The sequence below is a fragment of the Anopheles gambiae genome, chromosome 3 (genome assembly GCF_943734735.2).
Source record: "Anopheles gambiae chromosome 3, idAnoGambNW_F1_1, whole genome shotgun sequence".
Classification (NCBI taxonomy): domain Eukaryota; kingdom Metazoa; phylum Arthropoda; class Insecta; order Diptera; family Culicidae; genus Anopheles; species Anopheles gambiae.
In genome coordinates, this window is record NC_064602.1 from 57,233,497 (window position 1) to 57,260,462 (window position 26,966).

The 26,966-nt window shown below is 43.4% G+C and overlaps 2 long non-coding RNA genes across 2 annotated transcripts; one reads left to right on the top strand and one right to left on the bottom strand.

Annotated features, from left to right (window-relative positions):
• Positions 1–392: 392 nt before the first annotated feature.
• Positions 393–1,383, bottom strand: LOC133393523 (uncharacterized). Its single transcript, XR_009766229.1, has 2 exons — positions 790–1,383; positions 393–703 (listed from the first exon to the last, which is right to left on the bottom strand). It is a non-coding gene; the product is annotated as an uncharacterized LOC133393523 (long non-coding RNA).
• A 10,182-nt stretch (positions 1,384–11,565) lies between these two features.
• LOC133393525 (uncharacterized) lies at positions 11,566–12,208 on the top strand. The gene is made up of 3 exons (XR_009766231.1): positions 11,566–11,690; positions 11,751–11,854; positions 11,933–12,208. It is a non-coding gene; the product is annotated as an uncharacterized LOC133393525 (long non-coding RNA).
• Positions 12,209–26,966: the final 14,758 nt, after the last annotated feature.

A 26,966-nucleotide genomic window follows, 5' to 3' on the forward strand; every position in this document is an offset into this window, starting at 1 on the left:
AGAGTGAATTCTCATTTCAATCCGAAAAACTGGGAGAGAGTGATGACATGTGAGAGAGAATAAAACTAGAAACACGAGAGAGGACACGAAGCGCTTTCGGGTTTTTTTCGCCTTCGCGCACATTTTGCTTTATGCGCGCGAAAAAGTGAGCCTTCCCAGTCCGCAAAAGCCGAAGTTTTGTATGGGATCGTGTCGTACACATATGGCCCCACTTACGTACCCACTTGCAGTAGAAGTGTAAATATGGTTTCACGCACACATAGACACATTCGACCCGAACGATCGCGTTCACACATACTATAACGCTCCGATTTATTCTGCATCTCACGCATACCAATGTGTTTGCTCCACCCCCTTTTCGGATTGCTTATAGAAATGATGAGGCACACATGTTTACTTTTGCTGTATGCACACATTCGCATGCGGTTTATTCCACACTTTTTCTTTCCCTTCCAACACGTGCTTTGGCATACTCACACTGTGGAGACGGCAGAACGGTCTCCCCCTTCCAAATTTACCGTTCTTCCTCCTCTCGATCTTTTTTCTTCTTACCGCGTACGGGGTACCATCAGAGCTGCGCGCTGGCTTTAGTTTTTTCTCCTCTCGTTCTTCCTTTCTCCTACCGCTCCCGGGGGCTGCGCGCGTTTCGACAGGTTCTTAGCGCAATCCAGTGCGTTGTTTTCTGGCTGAGTTGTGCTGAACGCTGTCAATAAAAATGAACCAATAATTAATGCATGTAGTACGTATTACTTTGGATAGTTTTACGTATATGATGAGAGCAACACTTACCTTAATATTTTAAAACTGGAAAACAATTTCTTTCCGTCACCTACTATAAAGATTGTTGATGATGCCAACAGGTAGGCGTTGATGAATGGCGCATGCACCTGTAACTTTGAAGACGATAAGCATTAGTTAAATTAGTACATTGAAGCACATATGAGATCAAGAAACTTACCTCAACAATTTGCTAGGATAAATCATTCCACAATGGAAGAAGAAGCAACACTGCGCAAAACGTAAACAAGGAAAGTAGGGGACACAAGAAATCGCACATCACTCCCGCACATCCTTCCACAACGAAAGTTCTGGGCAGACTGAGGATGCCTAACTCCCAGATGAGTGCGATAGCAGAAAAAATCATGGTAGATCGAGAGAGATGGGTAGACTCGATGTAGCGCAATCCAACGGTAGATGCATGTGTGTGTGACCAACGAAAGACTTCGGACCCCGCTCCTCGCGTTTTTCATCCATCGTTGTTCGTCACACGCACACACCTCTACACGCGCAGCGGTTTGCTGTCCAAAATCTAGAGAGAGAAGACAGGGCATCTCGCTTTGGCACACAGAAAAATCTCTGAAAAACTTCGGCTCTGCTACTTGGGTTGATCAGCGCGATGGCTCCCATACAAAGGCCTTCGGCTTTGCTATCTGGGAAGCGATCTCTGAGTGCTGGTGCCCGGTGGGTCGGGTCCCGAAGCCGAAGTAAACCCGAAGCCGAAGCAAAACCCGAACGGAGGACTGTACGAACCTTCGTTTAATTAGCCCCCTCCCCCTTTTTTGCCAGGATTTCTTTCCAAAATGATACAGTGCGAACCATTATATCAACATGATTCGATTTATTGAATATTTTATATAACATAAATACAAAAAAAAAACACAACACATGCACAATAACCACTGCACTTAATTCTAAATTAACGCACATAATTTAACAAACACTTTTTACACTCGCACAGAGAAAAATTAGCACAACACTTTTTGCTCCTCATCGCTGTCGCGCCTAGTTCTCGCTGCACTGTACGGGCCACCATCTCGAACACTACGACACAGCCACAGGTTTTGTTGTCTCCGTTCGCCGTGAAACACACATGAAATGGAAGAAAAATTATATTAATTAGAAGGGGGGATGTTGGTTGATAATTTTAATCACTTTTACTTACCACAAATTAAACAAAACTCCATTTTTCACGGGGTTTATCCGCCAAGCGCTGAAACACCACACAGGCACCAACCTCACTGGACTGAAAGTGAAGCCAACTGCGTGAATGTGTGTATGCGCTTCTGCCAAGCCAACCGCGCCGTACTGCGTGTGTAGCCAAGTGCGTGTGTGTGTATATTTGCACCACTGGACACAGAACACAAATCTCACCGCACAGCAGAGCGTGTGTCGCCAAGTGTATGCATGTGTGTATTTTCACCACTGAATTCTGAACGTCCACCGCACCGCACCACACAGCGTGTATCGCCATGTGCGTGGCTGTGTGTAGTATCACCGTGGACTGCAGAAAACTACCTGCACTAGAACAGAGCGCTGGTGTGGCCAAATGTGTGCATGTGTACTTGGTACTTGCTCCACTGAAAGCCGGTATCGCACCAGATTTCGGGTGTCGCCTTGTGCGTGTGTGTGTTATTGTCACAGCACACTCGTTCGTCATTTTTTTTTTCGTTTTTTCGCTTGAGCCACTCGATTTCGTTCTTCGCTGATTTTGGCAGCGCACGAAGGGGTTTCGGTTTCAACTTCCAACAACAACAACCACACGAGGAGGCTCGGGGACACTCATCAGGGGAAAATCGCTCAAATTAGAGCGAGAGACAGATAGAAAAAGTGAAAGGTCAATATAAAATCTTCGGCTTTTGACTGTTGGGCATAGTCGCCCCGATAATCCCCATAAAAATAAAACAAACGAACAAAAATAAGGCATATCAAGAAATAAAGGCTATAAAAATAACAGAGAACAATACAAGCCACGAAATATGCAAAAAATATCGCAGATTATAAAAAAAACACACACAAATATGACCTTCAAAAAGCCAAAGATCTGGTGGAACAGAGCCACCGAAAAGGCATGGCACCAAAAATAAAATGAAAAAAATAAAGCTATTTAATCAAAATAAAACAACGAATAACGAGGTCGAATTAAAACAAACACTAGCAGAATTCCGACTCTAAAAACGCCTTAACAAAATTACAAATTTTGAAAAGAAAACTAGACTCCGTAGACTCATTCACCAGCCTTGAAAACAACATGGAGGAGGAAAAAAAATCCTAAACGACAATTTTAAAAACAACACAAAAGGGGATAAAAATTTATACAAAGACATACCAACGTCAGAAAACATAATAAATAAAGATACATGGCAGCATCTGTTAAGAAAGAAGAAAAACACAGCCCCCGGTGCTGGCAACATTTCATACGAAATTAAAAAAAAAAAACATTAATGCAGAATCTTGACGTGTAATGATAGCGGAAGCAAACGAAATGTGGAAGGGTAAAATAAATAAATATAAAAACAGTATAAGAAAATCAAAGTGATAGCGATACTAAAACCGGGAAAAGACATTAACGATACAAAACTACAGACCGATCTCGCTACTCCCTACACGAATAAAAAAATAAATATGGCTATGTTATAAAAAATACTACATGAATGTGCTTTAAAAAAGATAATACCAGATAATTCTTTTGGATTTAGAGCAAATCATTCAATAAACCAATGCATCGCATACTTAGTAAACGAAATAAACAACGACAAACGAAACAAAACCCTTGCCGGAGTCATATATGTAGATTTATCAAATGGATATAGCAACGTAGATGCAGAAAAATTGATAAAAATTCTAAAAGAAAACCAAATATCATTGGAAGTAATTAGATGGATCGCAGCATTCCTAAATAACCGAACAATAGAAATGGTTTCTGAAAACAAAACAATCACAAAATTGACCTCAGACGGATTACCACAAGGGGACGTGTTATCACCGACCTTGTTCAACATATATACTAGTCAAATTTACAAACAAATAAATAATAATCAATTGTTACAATACCCCACGCGAGTCAAAACGCTCGAAAGTAGTCAGGAAAGTAGAATATGAAGTAGCCTTCTACTTCCCAATCTAGTTTGGTTGCTTAAAATCAGAAGAATGTAGAACATGCGGGTTCCAGGAACCCAACGGGACAAAAGTAGAACGCTTGGAGCAAAATAATCGTTTGTCTCGCTCTATCCTCTATACCGCGCTTGCTTGCACTCATGCGCGAGCGCTCGAGTATATTCTCTCAGAACTGAGTATTCGCAGTTCAACCCGTGCGGTGAGAATGTATGTGTTAATGTGCAGCGAAATTTCCCGTCCGGCAAAATGAGTGTATTTTTTGAGTGATTTGAGTACCGTCCCCCGTTAGCAGTTACTCTTAGAGGAATGAGTTACACCCTCGCGCGAGCCCTCCCCCTCACCCCACCCGGAACGCACGGTGCGCTCTGCAGTTCTCAATGTGTTGTGTTCTTTCCAATCATGCTACCAACACATCCAAAGATATTTGTTTCTTTCGTTTCTCGTTTTCTTTCATTCATTGCCACGATCTCAAATACGCACTTATTCTAACAACAAACACAAACACGGTCATTTTTGGTTACATTAAACACTTTATTGAAACATAAATTACACTTTCACAACACATTTAGAATCCTTCATACTCACGAATGGCGTCATACTGTAAAGTACCGGGTCGAGCCAAGCTGCGGGAAACTTGTCGACAATCTGCGTTGCCTCTGTTCAGCAAATTCTTACCTGTCGATGCACGCACTGCATGTGCGTCTGTACACACTGTTCACTTCACACTTTATCAAAACACACCGGCGCACGAGACTTATAACGAAATGCGCATCAACGCACAAACACTGCGCGCGGGACTTAGAACGAAACGCGCACAACCATCTCCGACAAAGCGTTGCGCTGTACTGGTGGTTTTGTACGCGTAGGAGGGGGGACATACGGAGCGATGGTTCGATGCTGTAGTGTAAGCGAGACAACACGATGTGACGAGCAGCTCCAAGTTGTTGAGCTCGCTGAAAGAAGACACACACACACATTCACAGACGGCTCGTAAAAGCACGGTATTTGTATTGGTGTTAGTGAAGCGCGCGTGTAAAACAGAATGCGAACTCTCATCGCAGCGCGTTTCTCCGTGCTTCCTCAAGCTTCCTCATACCCCTCGGCCTGAATCACTCAAAATTTGGGGTCTCATTCCCAAGGACGCAAAAACCGACGGCGGCCTGTGTAATCTGAGCTCCCTACAAAGCTCTCCACAAAGCTCTCGTTTGCAGTCTTGTCGAGAGCTTCGCCACAGGCGCCCGAACCATCCGTCACGCACACATCTAAACGTTCTGGTTTCTTCAGCCGCTCACGCATACCAATGTGTTTGCTCCACCCCCTTTTTCGGATTGCTTATAGAAATGATGAGGCTGTTCACATTTGCTTTATGCACACATTCGCATGCTGTTTATTGAATAATATCCCTCTCCCTTCCCACAAGTGTTTTGGCATACTCCCGCTATGTAGACGGCAGAACGCTTTCCCCCTTCCAAATTTACCGTTCTTCCTCCTCTCGTTCTTCCTTCCTCCTACCGCGCTCGGGGTACCATCCGTGCTGCGCTTGTTCAGCGGGCTTCAGTTTCGTGATGACGTCATGAACAGGAGCTGCGCGTGTTGAACCCGCTTCTGTTAAGTAATGACGTCCTCACCGGGGGCTGAATGAAGCAATAATGAATGTAAGTAGTATGTATTACTATGGAGAGTTTAGCGCAGAGGATTAGATCAAAACTTACCTTAATATTTTAAAACTGGAAAATGTTTTCTTTCCGTCGCTCACTTTGAAGATTGTTGACGAGGCTAGCAGGTAGTCGTTGATAAATAGCGCACACACCTGTAACTTTTTAGACGCCAAGGGTTAGTTGAATGTACCTGCACAAGCACACAGCAAGAAACTTACCTCAACAATTTGCTAGGATAAATCATTCCATAACTGAGGAAGAAGGAACACGGCACAAAACGTAAATGAGCAAAGTACGTTGCACAAGAAATCGCACCTCGCTTCAGTACATCCTTCCACAGGGAAAGTTCTGGACAGACTGAGGATGCCTAACACCCGGATGAGCGCGATAGCAGAAAAATCATGGTGGATCGAGAGGGATGGGTAGACTCGGTCCAGCGATATCCGCTGGTAAATGCATGTGTGTGTGACGAACGAAAGACTTCAAACCCCGCTTCCCCCGTATTTCATCCATAATTTTTCGTCACACGCACACACCTCTGCACGGGCGGCGGTTTGCCGTCCAAAATCTAGAGAGAGAAGACAGGGCCTCTCGCTTTGGCACACAGCAAAATCTCTCAACAACTTCGGCTCTGCTACTTGGGTTGTTTGCGTGGGTTCCACCCTAGTTCGTACTCCCTTCTTCCATCGATCCGATGCGCAATTCCTGATTCGACCGCGCAATAACATTTGTAAGGTTCCGTCGCAATGAGATACTGTACGGAAATATACAGAGCAAGGTGTTATAAATGACAAGGTGAAGTTGTTCAGAGCAAAATGACATTTCTCGACTTGACATTTCTCTTCCGGGGGCTACGGTATAAAAATCGGGGAGGGCTGGTGCGGGGTAATGAAATTTGTATGCAGAGAGTGACAGATGTCCCCCACAATGTCGCCCAGCAAAAGCGATAAAAATCAACCTTCTAAATACATTATCCTTGATACAGAGCATTTCCTTTAAGCATCCGTGGTCCACACGGAACGCCGATGAACCAAACACCACCGGCCAATGTCAAATTCTCGATATTGACGGTGACTGGTGAATGTGTCCCTCCCCTCCCTCATCAACTTTAATTCACTTACTTCTCATCTCCTTCCCTTTCCCCTTCTCCTAGAACTCATACAAATGGAATTCTAGAGATAAGTGGAGAAGAGGGGAGGAATCAGCTTTTTTAGCTCTCTCTCAAAAAATAAGTCCGTCTGCCTTTGGGTACCAGTTTGTTACCAGTACCAGTACTGAGATCGGGCCCCATCTCAGGTCCATAGTTTTACCCAGTCATCGCGTTTTGGACGTTTGGGTAGAGGATGAAGGGAGACAAACGATTATTTTGCTCCAAGCTTTCTACTTTTGTCCCGTTGGGACGCAGATGATTTCATCATAATACAAAATGCCAAAATAGCCCAAGAATTACAAACAAAATTAAAAAGATCACTAAACATATTCATAGAAGAAATGACTAAACTAAAACCACCGACAAACCGACGTGACACTGGCGTTACAAAAGTGTCCCACACGAAAGTACTGTCATTTGCATGTGAGGCGATCACTTCTGTCAAAGTAAGCTCTGTCCACTGCTGCTTCGATGGAAACAACTTTTCCAAGTACAAACGGCGGAAAAAGTGTTAGGCAAGATTTTGTGAGAATTATTGGACAAAACACCCACGAAAATCATTTTATAAGTTTCCAAATCAATGCAAAAGATGTGAGAATTGAATAAAACAATGCGCATTGGAATTTGCGGAGAAAAACAAAAAGGGATTTTAGCAGTTCCTCCTTTGTGTCAGTGTAGTAAGCGAATCATTATAGAGATGGCGCTAGTGTTTAACGTATTTTCATTTGAAATAAGGAGACAACTTTTGAAGCTCATTTTGTTCGATGTCACGGACGTCGGTTTGTCGGTGCTAAAACTACCGATGAACATCGAAAAAACCAAGTTCATGGTTTTTGAAAAAAGTGAGCATCCAATAACACTAAAAATAAACAATACAAATATCAAAAAAGTAACAACATATACTCAAGAATATCTCGGAGTATAGATAGACGGAAATTTTAAGTTTAAAAAACAAATTGAAGAGCTAAAAAACAAGTCCAGAAAAGGACTGAAATAATCCGACGCTCTGCAACGAAAACAACAAACTAAGTCCAAAAAAATAGTAGTCCACAGAGCCATAATGAGGGGAATTTTGGAACAAGGGGCCTCCTACATAGGAAACGCTACAAAAACACTAAACAAATCACTCTAAACCATAGGAAACCAATCACTTCGAAAAATAATAGGCTGCACCTGGGCAGCTGGGTGATTTTAGTGAAATAGAATTCTTTTATTCAGGAATGTGTTGTTGTGTTGTCTGCCCTACGTTGTGTTCTGTTCCATGCGGTTTTCAATCTGACACTTCCCTAGCAGCCGTCTTACCTTTGACACTTCGTTCGTTAAATGTCATTAAGTTCGTTAATATTTTGAATTCGCTAACTTTGAAGGTTGATCGTTAAATATTCCCAACAATGACAATGCTTCTTCTTTTGGCTCAACAACCGTTGTCGGTCCAAGCCTGCCTATACCACTTTTGCGGTTGGCTTTCAGTGACTTTTGGATTACCCCCCATAGCAGGATAGTCAGTCCTACGTATGGCGGCACGGTCTATTTGGGGCTTGAACCCATGACGGGCATGTTGTGAAGTCGTACGAGTTGACGACTGTACCATGAGACCGGCCAATCATGACAATAGCAGCAGAAATACCTGTAACAATCAGATCCAAATACATAGCAACAAAAGAAACACTAAAAACAATAGCTTGCTCTCTAATTCATCGAGAACAGACAAAATACAACAGAAGTACAATACCAGAAAGGAAAAAAAACCTATTGAGAAAAAATATTTATACCCGACAGACAAAGAGAACGAAATTTTCAGGCGAGGGGTAGGTAGAAACACGCGGTGGGGGTCCGGCCCAAGCTCGGATCCGAAGTCCGTTGTTTTGGGCTGAGAATTAAAAATGGCGGATGGAGCGCTACCCCAACCAACCAAACCGTGCTCTTTCGAAGTAAATTTGCTTCGATATAGCTTCGATAGAAGTTCTCTACCGAAGGTGTATCAACATTGATAGGCAGTTCCTACCGAAGTTAAGCTCGGGTGTTTAGCCGAAATGTTACAAAAGAGAAAGAAAAAATTCTCTCGTTTGCTGCCGCGTTTCGCTCACACGCGCGCCCTGCCCCCTTTTATTTACGTACGTGTTTATAGCTTCTCCTCCTCCTCCTCCTCCTCTCATCTATCTTCCTACCTTATGTGCAGTGGTTATGTGTTTTAATTGAAATTGGAAGGAGAGATATTCGATTTATTTATTACGTGCTATTTAATCAGAGAATTGAAACATGGTACATGGTGGATCTACTGTTCATCACAAGCGGGCCTAACACTTTAACTATTTGTGAATTCGCGCGTGAGGACGTAAAAGACGCAATAATAATGGAGCGGTTCTAACGTAAACAGACAAAATCGCTCAGCTGAAAATTTGATAGAGCGGAATAGCATTTCATTGGAATAGCATTGCTAGTATATCATCCGCGCACCCTATGAACCATACTTTTCCAAATATCTTAAAAAGTACGCATTGTATGAAAAAACCGTCTTTACAAGATCGATTCAGAATTTCAAAACACATTTGGAAAAAGTTTTTTGCTAAAAGTGACTTTTGAAATTTTACTCAGATTAATGTTTATTCCTTCAAATTAATTCATAAATGGGGTAAGGGAAATAATTTATACTAATACTAATAGACCACGACTCCATTGCCTGAAATATTTAGTGCCTCAAAGTAGTATATCCTCTTTGCCAAGCGTCTGAGTTCAACTGATTCTTCGCAAAATGTGAAGAGAGCGTTCGGCCCCCCTTCAAATGCTTCGAGAGAGTGAAGCTCCTCCCCTTCCTCCATTCGTCATCCATCATTTTTTCTCCGCGCACTCACACATCTACACGCGCAGTTGTTCGCATGGCAACACGTGAGATGCGTGACATGCTTTCTCGCTCATCACGAAGGATTTGCTTCGAAAGAGCTCGGCTTGGTTGGTTGGGCACGGACAGAATGCGCTCTCTTGCTTGCCTTTAAAATACACGAGGGGCTCTCGTTGCAAAGAACGCTCGCTCGCGCTGTTTCATCGTATTTTCCTCATACCCCTTCCTTCCCGTTTCTTTCGGCTTGCGCTGCGCTGAACTGGTACCCACTCCCACTTGATTCCAGCGAATTGCGCTGCGCTGGACTGAAACCCCCTCCCGCTCGTTTCTTTCGTAGCGCGCTGTGCGTTTCCCTTCATTCGGACTTGGTGCACCCGAATCAAAACAAAAACTTGAACATCAAACTTGGTTTATATTTTATCACTTTTATTGCAAATAAAGGGGCATTTTCACACATACCTTCACACAATCTTGCTTCAAACCACACACATTATTTATATAAAAAAAATCGTCGTATTTAAAATAGTCGCCTAACTGCATGGATACCGTTGTTGATGTTCAATACAGCAAACAAATATTAAAATGAAGCAACGCAAATCACACATTTCGGATAAATGATAAAAAATAAGCGCAGCTTCATTTCAATGTGCACAACACTTCAACACTTAGCGAAACTTCGATCGCCCGGGACTTAGGCTAAAACGCGCGCGCCTTTCTCGGCGAACGCTTGAGCTGAACTGACGATTTCGTGTGGTGGCAAGAAAGCGAGCGAACAGAGGAACACTCGCTGCACTAGTGCGAGCGAGACACCGATACCCGCATGCCGCTGCGAGAAAACCAAACTGAGCGCGCAGGCTGAAAGTGAACGCACACATTCACACATGTGTCTTTGTGTGAGTGCAAACACGGTGTAGAAACCAAAACACGCTCGCGCCTCCGCGTAATTCCGCGTATTTCCAACCGTCTCCCCATGCTTCTACATGCCCCTCGCCTGAAAATCGCCCACTTTTTCATTCTCATTGCTAGTAGAGTATCTATCCAAGGTGAAACAGAAACAGTCATTAACAAAACTACCATTCATGGCAAAATAATCTTAAGTCAAAAATCCTAAAACGAAAAGAAAATCAGAAATATTAAAAATACAAACCCGTTGATTTTCACTGATGGCAGCAAAATTGAGGAAAAATGTGGCATTGGTATTTACATTAAACCATGTAACAAACGAAATCAATACATCGCTACAAAATTCAAACTAAAAAATACGGTACCAATTGCATCAGTTGAAATCACAGCTATTGAAAAAACACTAAATATAGCGGTAACAAACAATATCAAAAAACTCAGTTCTATATACAGACAGTCAAACAGCATGTAAAATCATAAAAAAATGTCAAGAAAAGCAGCACGTTGATGGAACAATTTACAGCATTTTGGAAAAAAGCGATAAATTAAATGCAGACGTCAGATGGATACCGGTGCATCTAAATGAATAACCATTGAAGGTAACGAAAAAGCCGATGAATTGGCAAAAAAGGGTACCGAGAGTCAAAATACCATTAATCGGCATCATCATCATCGTCATCATCATCGCCGTCACACCATCGCCGCCGCCCCAGGGAGCGCAGCAGCAGCATCACCGCTGATTTATCGCCATCGCGGTGAGGGTCGAGAGCAGCAGCAAGCAATGCTCAGCGCGGCAACATCGCCACCCAAGCAATGAGATACCCAAGTAGCAGAGCCGAAGTTATTGAGAGGTTTTTTTGTGAGCCAAAGCGAGAGGCTCTGTCTTCTCTCTCTAGATTTTGAACGGCAAACCGCCGCCCGTGCAGAGGTGTGTGCGTGTGACGAAAAATTATGGATGAAATACGGGGGAAGCGGGGTCTGAAGTCTTTCGTTCGTCACACACACATGCATTTACCAGCGGATATCGCTGGACCGAGTCTACCCATCTCTCTCGATCCACCATGATTTTTCTGCTATCGCGCTCATCCGGGTGTTAGGCATCCTTAGTCTGTCCAGAACTTTCCCTGTGGAAGGATGTACTGAAGTGAGGTGCGATTTCTTGTGCAACGTACTTTGCTCATTTACGTTTTGTGCCGTGTTCCTTCTTCCTCAGTTATGAAATGATTTATCCTAGCAAATTGTTGAGGTAAGTTTCTTGCTGTGTGCTTGTGCAGGTACATTCAACTAACCCTTGGCGTCTAAAAAGTTACAGGTGTGTGCGCTATTTATCAACGACTACATGCTAGCCTCGTCAACAATCTTCAAAGTGAGCGACGGAAAGAAAACGTTTTCCAGTTTTAAAATATTAAGGTAAGTTTTGGTCTAATCCTCTGCGCTAAACTCTCCATAGTAATACATACTACTTACATTCATTATTGCTTCATTCAGCCCCCGGTGAGGACGTCATTACTTAACAGAAGCCGGTTCAACACGCACAGCTCCTGTTCATGACGTCATCATAAAACTGAAGCCAGCATAACACGCGCAGCACGGATGGTACCCCGAACGCAGTAGGAGGAAGGAAGAACGAGAGGAGGAAGAACGGTAAATTTGGAAGGGGGAAAGCGTTCTGCCGTCTACACAGCGGGAGTATGCCAAAACACATGTGGGAAGGGAGAGGGATATTATTCAATAAACAGCATGCGAATGTGTGCATAAAGCAAATGTGAACAGCCTCATCATTTCTATAAGCAATCCGAAAAAGGGGGTGGAGCAAACACATTGGTATGCGTGAGCGGCTGAAGAAACCAGAACGTTTAGATGTGTGCGTGACGGATGGTTCGGGCGCCTGTGGCGAAGCTCTCGACAAGCCTGCAAACGAGAGCTTTGTGGAGAGCTTTGTAGGGAGCCCAGATTACACAGGCCGCCGTCGGTTTTTGCGTCCTTGGGTAGTAAATTTTGAGTGATTCAGGCCGAGGGGTATGAGGAAGCTTGAGGAAGCACGGAGAAACGCGCTGCGATGAGAGTTCGCATTCTGTTTTACACGCGCGCTTCACTAACACCAATACAAATACCGTGCTTTGACGAGCCGTCTGTGAATGTGTGTGTGTGCCTTCTTTCAGCGAGCTCAACAACTTGGAGCTGCTCGTCACATCGTGTTGTCTCGCTTACACTACAGCATCGAACCATCGCTCCGTATGTCCCCCCCCTCCTACGCGTACAAAACCACCAGTACAGCGCGACGCTTTGCCGGAGATGGTTGTGCGTGTTTTGTTCTAAGTCCCGCGCGCAGTGTTTGTGCGTTGGTGCGCATTTCGTCTAAGTCTCGTGCGTCGGTGTGTTTTGGTGAAGTGTGCAGTGAATAAACAGTGTGCACAGACGCACATGCAGTACGTGGATCGACAGGTAAGAATTTGCTGAACAGAGTCAACGCAGATTGTCGACAAGTTTCCCGCAGCCTGGCTCGACCCGGTACTTTGCAGTATGACGCCATTCGTGAGTATGAAGAATTCTAAATGTGTACTTTAGTGTGAACTTTATGTTTCAATAAAGTGTTTAATGTAATAAAAAATGACCGTGTTTGTGTTTAGTTTTAGAATAAGTGCATGAAAGAAAGCGAAAACAACAAGCTTTTGATGTGTTGGTAGCCTGGCTCGAAAGAACACAACACACCGTGCTGCAGAGCGCACCGTGCGTTGCGGGTGGGGTGGGGGAGGGCTCGCGCGAGTGGGTAACTCATTGGTCGAAGAGACACTGTATTTCGACAGCGTCACTCAAATCACTCAAAAAATACACTCATTTTGCCGGACGGGCGGGGTCCCCGCATCTTGGCAGCATCGGCTGGAAGGGTCCCACCGGGCACCAGCACTCAGAGATCGCTTGAATACGCGCTTGAAAAAGAACTTGAGTTGGCGAAATTATTCAAGTGATCCGTCGGGTCCCGAAGCCGAAGTAAACCCGAAGCCGAAGCAAAACCCGAACGGAGGACTGTACGAACCTTCGTTTAATTAGCCCCCTCCCCCTTTTTTGCCAGGATTTCTTTCCAAAATGATACAGTGCGAACCATTATATCAACATGATTCGATTTATTGAATATTTTATATAACATAAATACAAAAAAAAACACAACACATGCACAATAACCACTGCACTTAATTCTAAATTAACGCACATAATTTAACAAACACTTTTTACACTCGCACAGAGAAAAATTAGCACAACACTTTCTGCTCCTCATCGCTGTCGCACCTAGTTCTCGCTGCACTGTACGGCCCACCATCTCCAACACCACGACACAGCCACAGGTTTTGTTGTCTCCGTTCGCCGTGAACCACACATGAAATGGAAGAAAAATGATATTAATTAGAAGGGGGGATGTTGGTTGAAAATTTTAATCACTTTTACTTACCTCAAATTAAACAAAACTCTATTTTTTACGGGGTTTATCCGCTGACTACCAAGCGCTGAAACACCACACAAGCACCAACCTCACTGGACTGAAAGTAAAGCCTACTGCGTGAATGTGTGTATGCGCTTCTGCCAAGCCAACCGCGCCGTACTGCGTGTGTAGCCAAGTGCGTGTGTGTGTATATTTGCACCACTGGACACAGAACACAAATCTCACCGCAAAGCAGAGCGTGTGTCGCCAAGTGTATGCATGTGTGTATTTGCACCACTGAATTCTGAACGTCCGCCGCACCGCACCACACAGCGTGTATCGCCAAGTGCGTGGCTGTGGGTTGTATCACCGTGGTGTGGCCAAATGTGTGCATGTGTGTACTTGCTCCACTGAAAGCCGGTATCGCACCAGATTTCGGGTGTCGCCTTGTGCGTGTGTGTGTTATTGTCACAGCACACTCGTTCGTCATTTTTTTTTCGTTTTTTCGCTTGAGCCACTCGATTTCGTTCTTCGCTGATTTTGGCAGCGCACGAGGGGATTTCGGCTTCAACTTCCAACAACAACAACCACACGAGGAGGCTCGGGGACACTCATCAGGGGAAAATCGCTCAAATTAGAGCGAGAGACAGATAGAAAAAGTGAAAGGTCAATATAAAATCTTCGGCTTTTGACTGTTGGGGTGTCACCACGCCGATATTCTCTTAGTGGAATACCCCCACGTCGGTTCGAGCCCTTCGGCATTAAAAGGGGGAGATGTTGTGGGCAGCCGTACCGACCCCTGGACTTGCCGTGGCAGTTGCGCTGCCACCGGTCAACGTCCAGGAGGACGACGCACGCACACTATCGCACACACTAATCAGCGCAAGGCTTAGTGTGTGCCGAGCGCAAGATTAGAGTGTGTTAGCGAGCCGATCGTGCAGGAGCTCTCGGCAGGGGCGATGATGCGGCTGGTGCGCGGCCACCGTACTTTTATATTTTAAAGTGTATTGTGTTTTATTATTTATTTTGTATGTTGTATAAGTGTGAAATAAAACAGAAAAAGTTCAAACATAACAGACACCTTTCATATTTATTATTTAACACGTTCAGCCCGGTGGCTGGCCCCAAGGCCTGACTGTAAACTTTCCCGTATGCCGGTGGCAGACCTTTTGCTAAGGAAACAACAAACATTGCGAAAAACTGTACTCTACTCGCTTGAAAACCGCAGCGCAAAACGATCGAAAACTCAGCATCTCGCTCAATGTAGCTAGAGAGCAAGAACGAATAATGGGGGCCTTCACGGTTCTAGTTAGTTTTTTGTATGGAGTTTGACAGTTGGAGGCTGAAATCATGTAAACAATCCATACAAAACCACACAAAAAAAACTAGCCTGCGATTTTCAGTCTAGAAAATTTTAGCCTACAAGCTAGAATTAGATTCGAGTACCTGCTCGAAAACACGGTTTTGTTTACCCGTCCCGCACAACAAAATCGAGCAGTTTTTGAGCTCGGTTTGCTACTCGTTTTCCGCTGAAACCGATCGAGAAAGCGAGCAGAAACGTCCGAACAACCGATCGAAGTCTTCATCAATTGAAGCGTTTACGATCGTTGGAGAGAGCGTGCTGTATGTGTTTATCTCTTTCTGACAAAAAGGCTCTGGCACGCGACCGTGTTGGCGCAAAAATGATAGTGGCCGAAAAATAGTTCACACCCACATTCTCTTCCTCCCCTCCTTTTCAATTTCCCCATCCTTTCACCACGCTTTATCATTATTAGTTCTTGCTCTCTAGCTACATTGAGCAAGAGGGTGAGAAGTTTTCGATCGCTTTGCGCAGCGGGGTTAAACATTGCGAGGGTTGCGTGTAGTATCATCTGCTCGAGATCTTATAGTATATGAAATAATCTTTGATTTTTGCTCATAAATTATATTTTTTTCGGTGGTATTCATCGAAAAGATCACTAGTTCTAATTTTGTGGATATTTGCAAAATAAAATGTCAAATTTCAGGTGTTTAGTATCCCGTCAAACATTGCGAAGGTTGCGAATGATATCCTCTGTTCGAAATCTTATGGTATTTCAAATAATCTTTGATTTTTATTCATGGATTTTTTTTGCGGTAGTATTTGTCGAAAAGGTCACTATTTCAATTTTTTTGGATTTTTTAAAATAAAATGACAAAAGGCTATTCAAAACAAAATGAGGGGAAGGAGGGGAGAAACAGAACGTGGGTGTGAACTATTTTTCGGTCATTATCATGTTTGCGCCAACACGGTCGATTTTTGTCAGTAAGAGATAATCACATACAGTGCGCTCCCTCGAACGACCGTAGACGCTTCAATCGATCAAGAGCTTTGATCAGTTCTTTGGACGTTTTATGCTCGCTTTCTCGATCGGTTTCGGCGGAAAGCGAGCTAGAAAGCGAGCTCAAAATCTACTAGATTTTGTTGTGCGGGTTTGCGCAATGGGAGTTGCAAATTCAAATATCAAATTCAAAACGATTTTTTTCATTTACATATCTCAAAAGAATTTAATTAATGTTAAATGCACTGCTAATCGCCTTCAATTCGCAGGCGATTTTGATTTATTGCTTTTATTGACTTAAAATTTTCCGTAGCCTCCCAATATTCAATTTTAGATTTTTTAGGGCATAAATTGTACTTTTAAACAGCCTGTAAGTATTTAATTTTGATTTATTTTAAACTTTACCTGAAGCATTACAGCATTAAAAGATAGATAGCATTATTTTCCTATGAAAACCGTTAATTGTTTGCGTCAAAACGTGTGGAATACCCGGGTATGCCGGTTGCCTACTGTGTGTAAATCTGGTTGCCAAGTCTACGGTTAAAAAACGATTTGAAAGCATTTAACGGAAATTTGCGGGTAGGCATATCTCTGGTATGCATTTAGTATTTAACTTCAGAATTTTCTAACTTTATTTAATTATCATCTATAAACATTAGGGGAATATATGCCCTAGCTTAAATCGTGTTTATACGACAAATACGTCAATTTCCGGCTCGATCTGTGGATAATTTGTTACACGTTTTTTGTGAATCCATTCAAACTAGATAAAGATTTTTAACAATCGTTAATTCTTTTTTATACTCTTTTATAAGATGTTGAAAAATTAGCAATCAGTTCATCCTTTTGAAAACATGAAACAAATCGATTACAAACCAAGATCTGATCGCACGTCATCTTCAATGAAAAAAGGTCGTCTCGTAACAAATAGATTAAGTTTATTGAATATTTAAGTAAAGAGACCATAGACTTGCCTAAACTAGGTATAAAAAACTTTCGAGAAAGATTTTTATTATAAGTGACCAAAATTTAAACTCCACTTAAAATTTAAATCATGCGAAACTACCAAGTATCTACCAAAGCAAAAACGAAAAAGATAAAAATCCGGTGAAAACCCAAAAATAAATACTGGTTGAAAAGATACCCCACCCTGCACACCATAAATCGGTAATAGTAAAATAACTTATTTTTCACTTTTCTTTGACATCTTGTTTCAATTGCAGATATCAGGATCAATTATTATAGGTGTTACTCTTTGGACAATAATCTGGAAGCATCAGTATATTTCACTACTATCCACTACCAACTACGTAACCGGAACGTATGCTCTATTAACAGCAGGCTTATTCGCCGTTTGTGGCGGTATTCTAGGATGCTGTGGTGTATGGCGTGAACATCGTGGAGTTCTGCTATTGGTAAGTTAAAACATGTAAAACAATGTTAATGTAAGTTCTTTATTACACCATTTTCGAGTCCACATAAACAATTTTAAGCTACTTTTGAATTGTGTTCAACTGTAGGGGAAAGCGGGGCAAATGGGCATGTTAAGCAGTTTACTGAATATTCCTTTGAATATGCCGCAAAACACAATTTTTCTTTCATTATTGTATGCCTACACCATTTATCTATGGATTAAAATTGCCACCCAGACTAAAAATAACTTAAAAACATAAAAAAAACTGTAAAATAAACAATATGTAAACAAACTGTGAAACGTCAAAACACTGGGGCAATATGGGTCACAACAACTGCGCTTAGGTAATGGTCTATGCTTTTGCGCGCGTTTCGTGATATGTATTCTTGTCATATCTTTTGTTTTGCTGTTCAGGAAAGCTCTTAAAATTCTTAAATAATATTTTATTAAAATTATAATAGTTTTTACACGTTTCAATCTACAAAATCGAATAGTTTGAAGCTGTGTCTGTTAGGGGAAGGTAGGTAAAGACGGACACGTTAAGGGAAATGGTAAAAATCTAGGGATATATAAGTGCAACGACCATGAAAATGTGTATATTTTATCTTACACTCATGTTTTATTAGAAAATGTGTTGAAACTTTTAAGTTTCCATCGATTTTTGCGTTTTTTTATGAATGAAAAACATGGTTTTTTTCGTGCAGTTTTGAAATGTTCGGGTAAGACGGACACCTGATATGGGAAAGATGGACACCATGAAGGGTAAGATGGACACCTGTATAAAACATTGGAAAGTGAAGAGTTTTACAGTATTTTAATAAATTCTATCGCTTTCCACGTCCTGCTACGTTTATAAACCAATTCTTGGCCTATTGCAACGACGATTCATTCAACCATGGTTTTAGGAATTGTAAGCGCATCCAAACGAAATCGAGTAATAGCATAACGAATGGCTACTGTTTTGACCGGTGTTTCATTTCTCGCTTATTTCAATACTTTCTGTATTTGCTGGTTGGTTTATAGATTCGGAATAGCCTTATTTAAGGTATTTGATGAAATCTATTCATAAACAATTGATATAAGAAGTAAAATAAATCAATAAATTCAGTGTCCATCTTTCCCTACAACAAAGTGTCCGTCTTTCCCGTTTTGGTGTCAGGATGTTTAAACCACCAGAAAACAATATTTATACTGATTTCATTCTCGTTCTTTTGCTTTTTTTTTCAATAATGATAACGACAACTCATTTATGAAATAAAACTTCCGGAAATATGTATTGTTTATATTAAAAATGTTTATAATATAAATTGTAGACCTTAAAATCCGCAGTAGTCAAATTAGATCCACAAGGGTGCACACGATTTAACATTTATTTTGTTCGTTGTTTTAACCAATTTTGCATATATTATGCCAAAAATGTTCTCAAACGTGTTGTTTAACTTTAAGTTAGAATGCTGCATTGTTGATTTCTTCGAAAATTACCATTTTAATGCAGTTATGAGAAGTGTCCATCTTACCAGTTACCAGCAGTGTCCGTCTTTACCTACCTTCCCCTATCATTATTGTGGTGGCAAATACAACACCATAGCGCCATCAAGTGCCATATATCAAAAATATCTGCCCATTTTTAAATAATGCTTAAATAGAGGGTGCCCATTTTGCCCCACATGCTCATTTTGCCCCGCTTTCCCGTGTATCTTATTTGAATTGTGTGATATTAGATAATCTTGTTGGCTCTTGTTGGCCTGATCGTGATAGAGCACGTCGTTGTGACATGGCCCGATCAATTATAATTCTCCAGGATGCTCGGTCCCTGGCTGCAGCCTCCCATCCATGCAGACACCCGATCTCCGTCAGGTCTCGCTTCATCTGGTCCAGCCATCGAGTTCGCTGTGCTCCCCTGCGCCTCCTAGCTGGGGATCGCTGACGAATATCTTCTTGGTGGGGCATGAATCCGATATCCTCATGACATACCCCAGTCATCGTATCCTGCCAGCCTTCGCCATCGTCAGGATGCTCGGTTCGCCGTACAGCTTAACAAGCTCGTTGTTCATCCTTCTCCCCGACTCGCCATACTCGAACACACCGCCAAAGATGGTGCATTAATCAAACACGCCCAGAGCGTTTGCATCCTCCGCACGAATGGTCCAGTACTCGTGTACATAGAGAACCACCGGGCGAATCAAAGTGCGATATATCTCACATTTCGTGCGGGCTCGAAGTCTTCTGGATCTCAGCAGTCGGTGAAGCTCATAGTATTCACAATTCCCCTACACAATGCGTCTCCGGATTTTGCTGCTGATGTCGTTATCCGACCGAAGTAACGACCTCCCGAGATAGCAAACCTCTTTTACTACCTCGAGATTGTCGGCGTCAACTAATACATTGCTTTCAAAGGTGGTCTGAGTCTCCATCAAGCAGGTACTTCGTCTTCGCATTGATTCTCAATCCAATTCTTGCTGCTTCGCGTTTGAGTCGGGTGTACGCCTCACACACCTTCGCTGTTGTCCTGCCGATGATGTCGATGTCATCCGCAAAGCCAAGAAACTGGAGAGATCTGTAGAGGATCGTGTCACGGATATCGTTGTCTAGCGCCTCGAATGACACCTTCCAGGGTGATGTTGAAGAGCAGACAGGAGAGTCGCCTTGAAGTCTTTGAGCAGGTGGGGCGTTGGGATCTGGCGCTCTCGGCACTTCTGGAGGATCTGCCGTAGAGTGAAAATTTGGTCGGTGGAGAATTTGCCCCCAACAAACTCAGCTTAGTAGCTGCTGACAAAATTTGTAGCAAGGAGTGCAATTCTGCAGAACAGGATCTTGGACAGGATCTTGTAGGCGGCATTCAGAACTGTGACGGCTCGAAAATTAGAGCAATCCAGCATGTCGTCCTTTTTGTAGACTGGGTGAATAACACCCAGCTTCCACTCCTCCGGTAGTTCCTCCTGCTCTCAGGCTTTCACGATCAGCTGATGCATTTCGATGGTAAGCCTCTCCGGCCCCATCTTGAAGAGCTCGGCCGCCGGTCCACCACTGCCAGCAGACTTACAGGCCTATCATATTGCGTTCGGCATTCGAGAAGATTCACTCGCACGTTCATTATGTTCATTTTCGTATCGTTTTGCTAGCGACATGTGGTGCATTCGAGAGATTTTCTGCCGACAGCTCAAGTTGTCGGAAACGCGCAAATTTAACCTCACAAAGAATGTAAGCCACTGTCTACGTGTGTAATTAAGTTTAACATAAGTTTATCAACACTCTTATCACTTATATTAACTCTATTTCCAAAAAAAAGGAAAAAAATGATTTTGAAGAAGTGCTGAATCCGTTTGTTTACGCTCACTTCGACCGCCGGTTGCTTCGACCAACTGTCAAACACACAGATGCTAGAACAAAAATGATGACGAAATCAAATCTACCAACTCTCTTTTGCACAAAGTACTGTACCCACGGCCTGGAAATCCTCTGTGATGTTTCCGGTGTACAAAAAAGGAGATAAAAACTCTGCTGAAAACTACCGCGGTATAACCACCTTGCCTTCTTGTGCCAAGGTGTTTGAGATCGTCATACAAAATTCGCTAATGTATCACTGTCGTTCTTATATTTCTACACGCCAGCATGGTTTTTTTCCTCGACGCAGTGTTACCACAAACCTGGTGGAATTCGTCTCCAACTGCCGTCTTAGTCAGTCAGGGCAGTCTCCAACTGCCACGCAGCCTTTACTTCCGGAGCTCAGATGGATGCAGTATACACTGATCTTAAGGCTGCGTTTGATCGTGTGAACCATCGCTTGCTATTGGCTAAGCTCGCCCGGATCGGTCTCTCTACTCCGCTGGTGAATTGGTTCAGGTCCTATATCTCTGAACGTAGCTACTACGTACAAATCGATGGTGTCTCCTCTAACGTTTTCGAGAGTTCATCTGGCGTTCCTCAGGGCAGCAACTTGGGACCACTGCTGTTCTCGCTTTTTATTAACGACGTCACACTTGCCATTACGGAAGCAGATTGTTTGCTTTATGCGGATGATATTAGGCTGTTTCGCATCGTACGGAACACTTCCGACTCTCTTTCTCTGCAAAGATCGATTGATGTTTTCTCTGACTGGTGTATCAATAACGACCTGCTAATTTCTGTTGATAAGTGTACGTCAATGTCTTTCTTTAGAATAGCTAGTCCGATAAGGTATATCTATAGCATATCAGGGACACAACTACCGCGGTGCAATACGGTCAGGGATTTAGGAGTCACCCTGGATCGCAAACTAGATTTCCGACAACATTACTGTGATATTTTAGACAAAGCTAACAAAATGCTAGGATTTATTCGTCGACATTCGAGAGAACTTAATGACCCACACTGCCTGTTAACTCTGTATAAGTCCTATGTTCGTTCCATCCTCGAGTTTAGTTCTACAGTTTGGTGTCCGTTCTCTAGTGTTTGGTCCAATAGAATAGAAGCTGTCCAAAAGAGAGTTACTCGTATTGTCCTACACTTCACTCCGTGGCATAATGTAACCCCTCGTCCATCGTATCATACTCGTTGTTTGTTGTTTGGTCTGTACACACTTGCTAGTAGACGTGATAATGCCCAATGTACGTTTTTGTCCAAGCTTATTGTCGGTGAGATAGATTCGCCAGAACTACTGGCTAGAGTCAACATAAATGTCCCTCCTAGAGTGTTCCGTAACTACAGACTAATAAAAACTGACCTTACAAGACGTGCATACAGCGAGAACGACCCAATGACTGCGTTGCCCATAAATTTAATCAGCGTTACATGTTATTTGACTGGTACACTGGTGGACATAAAAATAGGAACTTTTTTCTGTGACCGAAAAACATAGTTCTTGTCGGAAATATTTGGTAGCCCTGAAAAGGACTGTTTAAGTGGTTGTTGGGAGGTGGTGTTGCGGTGTTCCACAGAGCGGAAACATATTCTAACGGTCAATGTGTTGACCGTTATTCGCTATCACTTCCTCACAGCGTAGGGCCATATCGCCGATGAGGTTGCGGCATTCGCTTCTGTCTATGCGTTTCCACATAGCCTTGCAGCGTCCCCATAGCGAATCGGCAGAACGTGCATGCTTGTTCTTAAGCTGACGCTTGAGAGTTGACCACAGATTCTCAATCGGGTTGAGGTCTGGACTCAACGCAGGCCACGGTAGAACTTGCACATCCTCGTTTGCCAAAAAACATTTAACTAATCGCGATGTATGCTTTGAGTCGTTATCGTGCTGAAAGATGTAATGCTCTTCGTCTCCGAATTTTTGTCGGGCGTGTGGCAACATCTTATGACGTAGTATGTTTCTATACCCTTCCGAGTTCAGTGTCCCTTTGATACGGGCCGTGCCAGGAGAAGCAACCCCACACCATTACGTGGCCGCCTCCGTGCTTTAGGGTTTTTATAGTATTTTTTGGATGATACGCCTGTTTAGGAAGGCGCCAGACGTATTTAGTGCCGTCCGAACCATCCAGATTGATTCTGGACTCATCCGAATAAATTATTTTGCTCCACCAAAAGATGGATGCAGCTAAATGCTCTTCAGCAAACCGAAGAGCATTTCTACGTGGTGCGGCATTAGCTTACGAACCTTTCGTGGTTTCCGGGCACAGAACCCACCGGCGTGTAAACGGCGCGACACCGTTTTCGCCGAAACTTGCAATCTAAGCTCCTGCTTAATACGATTGCAAGTTTTGAAAGGGTCCGCCCTGATTATCTCAACCATCTGCGCGTTAACGTCAGCAGTTGTTTTTCGCGGACGACCTGAGGATTTACCCGTAGCCTCGCTACGAATGGCGTTGTCCACAAACGTCCGCGAACGGCCGAACGCCTTGCAGATGGTTTTGATAGGCACGTTCTCACGATACAAACCCTGAATATGTTTCCGCTCCTCTGGAGTGCAGTGCTTTCCGCGACCCATGATTAACTTGTGGAATTTTCAAATCGCAAACTTTCACCTTTACCACTGAATGAAGAATGAAGCGCAACACGGTTTTGATCTCTTTTTATACTACCGAAAAACGCTGCCGTTACTCAAAACTCAGATAAGTAGCGCACCACAAATGCGAGTATAAAAGGCAAACAAACAGCGATTGCAAATTCAGTACGCCTCGAACGTTAGACGAAAGAACTCCGCAGGAGCCAAAGCCTCTCTAAACCATACTAACAACAACATACGCCTCGATCTGTTGGCGATAAGAGGCCAACGAACTCCGCAGAAGCCAAAGCCTCTCTAAACCATACTAACAACAACAACAACTGTTGGCGATGACACACCTATTGCACGCAAAAAAACACACAACAAATTTTTTTCCTATCTTTTTGTCCACCGGTGTACCTACCTACAAGATTCTGTTGATCCGTCTTGTTATTGTACACGGCGTTTAACCTGCTCTTTGTGTTAGTTATTTAAGTTCTAGTTTTAATTCAGTGATAAGGCCGCTTGTTTGGCCAATCACTTAATACAATAAACAATACAATACAACGATACAAAACCTTCATCGACTCGAATGGCAAAAACGATATCAATTTTTCTCCCGCTCGATACGACTGCTTCCGACGGCATCGAATGTCATTCGAGGAAAATAATAGGCCTGTTATTGCTCTTAAGCTACTTGATGGCGCTGACAATATCATCCAGAGATGGCGGAGACACCTCGTCGTCTGCGTCAATGCTGTCGCTGTTGTTACTGCTGTGCTGCTGCTGTGGTGGTTGGCTTGCCACTTGCGCCAGCCTATCCTGCCTCTGTTCCATTCAGCTGTCCTTCGTAGTAGCACTTCCACCTTTCGATCACCTCCCGCTCGTCCGTCAGGACATTTCCTTCCGCATCCTGGCACATTGCGGTTTTAGGAGCAAAACTGCTCCGTGCCTCCTTCAATCTCGTATAAAACAAGCGTGTATCCCCCGATTGAGAAAGCTGCTCCAGCAGATGTTTATCTGACTCTTCAAAACGGCACTGTTTGGTCTGGAAGAGCAGTGTTTGCTGTTTCCTCAGTCGTCTGTAGATCTCCACGTTCTGACGGGTTTCATGCCGTACCATGCGAGCGCGCGCTGCATTTTTTTTTTAATGCTCGTCTGCACTATTCGTCGAACCATTCCTTTTTCTCTCCACGTGGTAATCGGCCGATCTTGTGTTCGGCTGCGGTGCTGATGGCTCGTTCCACCATATGCCAATGGTCTGCGAGGGGCATCGCGGCGATGTTGTTGTCGGATGTAAGTGCTTCCCCGAGCTCTGTCGCGACCCCTCCGCGACATCAGCACACTTCAACCGGTCCTGGTTGAGCCTTGGGGTGTCCTGACCCCGTTGGTTGTTAACCACGGAGAGTTTCTGGCGCAGCTTTACCATGACCAGGAAATGGTCCGAGTCGACGTTAGCGCCTCTAAACGTTATAACGTCGATAATATCCGAGAAGTGCCTCCCATCAATCAGAACGTGGTCGATCTGGGACTTTGAATCACCCTTGGGGTATCTCCAGGTGTAACTAAGACGGTGTGCATGCTGGAAGAAGGTGCTGCGGATGCTCATGTGCTTAGAGGAGGCAAAGTTTATCAGCCTGGGGCTGTTGTCATTTGTCAGCTTCCAATCGTTGGTTTATATGTCTCCTCCTGTTCGACCTGAGCATTAAGGTCTCCGATGACTACCTTCACGTCATGTTGTGGGCAGTGGTCGTACTCCCTCTCCAGCTGCGTGTAAAATTCTTCTTTCTCGCCATCGGTGCTCCCAAGCTGCGGACTATGCACATTTGTAATGCTCAGGCACATCCGTTCGTTGACCGGCCACCGCACTGTTGCATCGCACCCAGCACCATGAACGCTGTACCGCGCTCGTGCGCCTCTCCACCGCTCTGGTAGATCGTGCTGTTGCTACGGTACTGGCATACCGTCACACCTTTCCAGCATACCTCCTGAAGTGCTACTATTTCCAAACCGCGGGCCCAGACCTCATCGAACGCAATTCGGGTCTTCACATCCGATGAGAGGGTTTTGCAGTTCCATGTCTATGTGGGTGTTTATGTTTTTACGAGGGTGGCTTGTAAGGCCTCTCCCCTAACCTCCAATCTCGTCGTAGAGCCTACGCTCACTGGCTTTTTAGAGTCATGCAGCGAGCCAAGATGGAAGAAGCTAGCGCAGCCCTTCGGAAAGAGACATACGCTGGGGGGAAGCCGATCCTGACATGGAGAACAGACGCTCCCAGGTAGAGTCATGAAGATCAATCATCTATTCCACTCTCAATTTAGCCATGCAACTAGTGTTGGGTAGTGAACGAAGAGCTACCTCAATCGCTCCGCGCACTTAACTGAGCGTTCACACGCTCACTCAGGAGGTAGCTCTTTGACAAGTGAAATGTTTTGGGAATTTATAATTTAAGTATTCTTGAGTGACGAATAATAATTGTACTTTGTTGATGTAAGATAGACAAAGCAGTTAAAGATTCACACCAAAATATTGATCCATCTGAAATATCATGAAAACAAGCAAATAGAGTAAAAACTTCCAGATGATTATTTGAGAGAAACATCATTTTTAAAATGAGTATTTTATTAATGATATAACTTAAATAACCCCAGCTGCGGTGCTATGTAAAAATTTTTTAAGGGAATATTAAAGCATTAATTCCAGGCAAATGATTTTACAAATACGTCGCAACAAGCCACTAACCGAGCCACCAAACCATAGAGCTAGCTGTCCAGTTACCATTGCACAGAGCTACCAGCCGAGTTTCATATTCACGGAGCTACCAGTCGAGCTACATATCCACGAAGCTACTTGCAGAGCTACCTATCCACCGAGCTATCATTCGAGCTACATGAATGTATCGTCAAAGTTGTTGTGTAGTGAGCTACCTTGGTCGCTTCGTGTGAAAAATCGAGTAGCTCCATAGTGAGCGATGATCGTGGTGAGCGATGTGCGCAAAATTGAGCGTAGTGATCGGTGTGCGGTACGCGCTCGATAAACCGTAGTGAGCGATGAGCGATATGCGCTCGATTGAGCGTGGTGAGCGGTGCGCGATATGCGCTCGGTTGAGCATGGTGAGAAGTGTGCGATACACGGTCGATTAAGCAAAGTGTGAAGTTATTATTTTCTACATATTAATGAAGTATTTTGTTAATAAGTTTTTAATTTCATTACTGATATATAATTTCAAATATAAGCATTTATTCCTCCTGACAAAAAAAAAACACATTTCCAAACAGTAAATATCATTTGTAAAAGATAAAAAAGAGTAATTTACGAGATATTTCTACCGGGCGTACTGTCATGTTTTTGCAGTAATTTTGTAATTATTATACCGACTAAGATTAATTACAAAATTACAAAATATCAAACATATATGTTGGAAACTGTTCCAACTGTAAGGTTCCAACAAACTGTCAGCTAAGGCGATGTTTTGTGTA